Below are 4,421 nucleotides of genomic sequence, written 5' to 3' on the forward strand. Positions count from 1 at the left end.
ATTTTGCATCTTCAAAGTGGTAGGCATGTTGTGTAAATCAAATGATACAAACCCCCAAGAAATCCATTTTAATTCCAGGTTGTAAGGCAACAAAATAGGAAAAATGCCAAGGGGGGTGAATACTTTCGCAAGCCACTGTATCGGCCTAATTCTGTTCTGCATGCATTATTTGGTGTTTTTCATTGTACACTGAGGATATTTTAGCAGAATTCTGCATGCAGAGTGTCAATTTGGTGTTTGTCCCATTTTGTGAATTCTTGGTTGGTGAGCAGACCCCAGACATTTACATTACAGTCATTTAGCAGACGCTCTTATCCAGAGCGACTTACAGTTAGTGAGTGCATACATTATTTAAAAAAAAATTCATACCATTCCCTCCCCTACACTGGACGACTTGTGCACCGCCCCATGGGTCTCCCGGTCGCGGCCGGCTACGACAGAGCCTGGATTCGAACCAGGATCTCTAGTGGCACAGCTAGCACTGCGATGCAGTGCCTTAGACCACTGCGCCACTCGGGAGAGTGCATAACCATAAAGTGCAATGGGTTCTATAACAAGTATTTTTAGTCAGATCCTAATTGGTATGTCGAATTTTATGTTCCTTTTGATGGCATAGAAGGTCCTTCTTGCCTTGTCTCTCAGATCGTTCACAGCTTTGTGGAAGTTACCTGTGGCGCTGATGTTTAGGCCGAGGTATGTATAGTTTTTTGTGTGCTCTAGGGCAATGGTGTCTAGATGGAATTTGTATTTGTGGTCCTGGCAACTGGACCTTTTTTGGAACACCATTATTTTCGTCTTACGAAGATTTACTGTCAGGGCCCAGGTCTGACAGAATCTGTGCAGAAGATCTAGGTGCTGCTGTAGGCCCTCCTTGGTTGGTGACAGAAGCACCAGATCATCAGCAAACAGTAGACATTTGACTTCAGATTCTAGTAGGGTGAGGCCGGGTGCTGCAGACTGTTCTAGTGCCCTCGCCAATTCGTTGATATATATGTTGAAGAGGGTGGGGCTCTCTCTCTCTCTCTCACTTATATAGCTCTACCATAAAGAATGACACCTACAGACTTCCTTGACCTAAAATAAGTAGAGAAGTAATTTTGTGTGTCAAAAAAGTATTTTAAAAATGTTGTTGGCAAACACATGGCATATGCTCAGAACAAAGTTTCTCACAGCGCTTCTCCTCTTGTTGATACGGAGGACGCACACATTTTAACTATCACTAATGTCATGATATGTTTGGTAAAGTACAAAAGCTGAAGAACACATGCATATCCAGTAGTTTGTTATTCAAAATATTGCCCACTTGCTAGATTGATGAATACAGTCATAGTTAAACAGTGCAAAAGTGCTGTCAGCTCAATTAAGCAGCCTGTTATTGTGAGCACTAGAAAAAACAGCAGAGGGCATTTTTTCTTGGCAGAATGGAGGCTGTCATTTAGTAAGGAGCCTGGGAAAGGGACAGAAAGGGACACAGGGTTCTGTTCTGTTCCAGGGACTTGATCAGTGACATAGTCTGCCAACGGCCTATGATGATGACGCAACCAAAAGCAATACATTTGTTAAAGGCCCAAAGATGTTATAGTTTAAAGGCCTAAAGATATGATTGGCAGAATATGTCCCGGGAAGTTATCATAACAAGGAAATCATCATATTTTTTATATCAGCTGTTGGAAACAAGCTCGTAGTAATACAATCATGCCTCCAAAAGTCTGCAGTTAGTATAAATGTTTGCAGGAATAAAACCCAAGCCTATTAAATACTGTTGATAACAGCCTGTTTATTCTCTCTACTGTTGCTGCTGAGTTTTCAGTCTCAATCCATTTTCATGACTCTTCCCTCTGAGTGGTTCTGTCAATATATTCCCCCTCCGTGTAACATCCCACAGTTTAAACGCAATCCTCAATTTCACAGTAATCACTTCATCTCTCGCAACAAGGGTCAACTTTTCCTACTCAGAAGCCAAATTTGCAGTGTGGCTGTGGAGGGCTGCTTTGACAAATGCAATCATACGGCGATCGCTCAGTGTCTGCTCAATTTCCGTCTGTGAATTTCTCCAAACAGCAGGCTCCCCAGGGACCTGCGGTGCGGTAGTCGGTCTATCGTGTGTGTGTGTGTGTGTGTGTGTGTGTGTGTGTGTGTGTGTGTGTGTGTGTGTGCATGTGTGTTGTGTGTGCGTATGTGTGTTTGAATGTGTACGTGCAGATGTGCATGCAGATGTGCGTGTGTGTGTGTGGTAGTAATTTGGCCCCGTGATAAGGGCTCAGGGTTGGGGGTGGTCGATTCTGCCCCTATGATGTACAACATTCCTGTAACAGAAACTGCATACACTTCACTGGGTGTGTAAATGTGATATCGGCTCTATTATCTTTGGCATTAAGAACATGATGTGATGAAAGACAGGGGCCTGGCAGAAACATTAAACCAAGCTATTATGTTTTCTGCATCCAAGCTGTTCCTCCAGCTATACTATCGTGCACCATCTAATTTAAATCAAGGCTTACATTTAGTATCGACGCTGAGGAGAAATGCTCGACAAACACCTTCCCACTGAAACATCTCAAAACAGTTGCACTGATTGTGACAGCTACCCACTGACATACTGTGTCTCCTACAGAAAACAGCAATAAACAATATGTGCATGGTCACACCAGCAACAACAGAAGGTAGGATGGTAATTGGATGCTAATTGGTTGATACAACATCCAAGCCAATAGCTAGTTCTTACATACAGGGATTGTATGGGTTTCTGTATAGCACTTTGTGACATCTGCTGTTGTAAAAAGGGCTTTATAAATACATTTGATTGATTAATTGATTGATCTGCCTCTACTTTGTCTCCAACAACTGTACAGGAACTATGTGTAACTTTATTAACCATGGTATGCACTGTAACACAGCCACTCCTGTCTCATTGCTGTCCTACTAATGACCATTTAAACAGTTTCCACCCATCTGATGTCTCTCAATGGTTTCCTGCTATGAAAAGGCCATCTGTGGAGGTCTGACAGGGGAGTGGTCAGTGGTAGGGAGAGGTGGCCAGTCCAGATGTCCAGTGTAAGTGTACAGGGCAGGATGGGATCACTCCCACCTCATCAATGAGGCCCTAAAAATGGGCAGTGAGGAACAATAAGGTAGAGATGGCAGATGTACCACCATACACACACATGCACGCATGCACACACACATACAGTACACACACACTTTATGGATTCTGCCAGGGCCTATCTGACCCCATCAATCTCCAGCTCGGGTCACATCTGTCGTCTGTCTGTGTTAACTGTTTACAGCCTCTCAGAGCAGCAGCACAACAATACCACAACTACACAGCAACAATACCAACAGGCTCTTTGATAAAGTGCCTACCAATAAGGACCCTCATCTGAACAGCTCAGTAGGCCTGTCAATGCTGCTCTCTCTAGCACAGCACACTCAAAGAGACTATTTTAGGTTCTTTTGACAGGGGGTGGAAACTGGAAATATGTGACAAAAAAAATTTATCTTGTAAAATCAACATTTTTCAAAAATGGCCCCATTATTTCTTGACCTGAAATACCAAATATGTTCAGATGTATAAATAGCACAGTGAAGGAGCCCAATCAGTGCATACCAAGTGACTGGTACTGTCTGGAGGGCTACAGAGGGCATTTGTTGTTTCATGTATGTAATGATGTTCTCTGAACATGGGTCTGTTAAATAGACCACTACTATACTGTACACCTTCTGAAGTAGGCTAAAGACCAGCCATTGGCGGTGAATATCTGTGTGAGAACAAGAGTGGGATTGAAACCCGTTAACTGAGTCCTTCAAAGTGATTTAGAAGACAGTTCTGGAGCTGCCTGGCAAGCAAATCTAATCAAGTGCGGAATTTCCATGAAAATGTTCATATTTAGTTCTAATCAGAAATGTTAATGTTTGATATACCAGTAGATCTTCTAAAACCCAACTGAAAAACATAGTTGACTGAGCTATAGAGCTTATAAAAAAAGATATCCATAGGCTATCTGCATTCTCGAAACAGCTTGATTTCCATGTTACTTTTGTCGCCGGGATATTCACCTGTGTGTTTTGTTTTCCCAGTGCGCATTGAAGTCGCACTGTATTTGGTTTTCGCATTGCTGCGAACTGCTGTATTGGACGAATAAACCATATTCTGTGATTCACACCTCCTGCGCCTGACTCCGTCCTAATCACCCGTTACATTGAGGTTATCATTAAAGATGACAGTAAATAACGAGGGAAAAACATGAGGGAGCTGGATATGTGTACATTATACAAGACTTGCCATCTGACCTGGGCCGTACTAAAGGGGACGTTTTCTGCGGGGATGGATTATTGCCAATGTGGCTCCCCAATTGATTTAGACAGTGTCAGCAATAACAAATGTAATGGCACAAAACAAACAACACGATTTGTACCACCCC

The sequence above is a fragment of the Coregonus lavaretus genome (genome assembly GCF_964263955.1).
Source record: "Coregonus lavaretus genome assembly, contig: HAP1_SCAFFOLD_3522, whole genome shotgun sequence".
NCBI lineage: Eukaryota > Metazoa > Chordata > Actinopteri > Salmoniformes > Salmonidae > Coregonus > Coregonus lavaretus.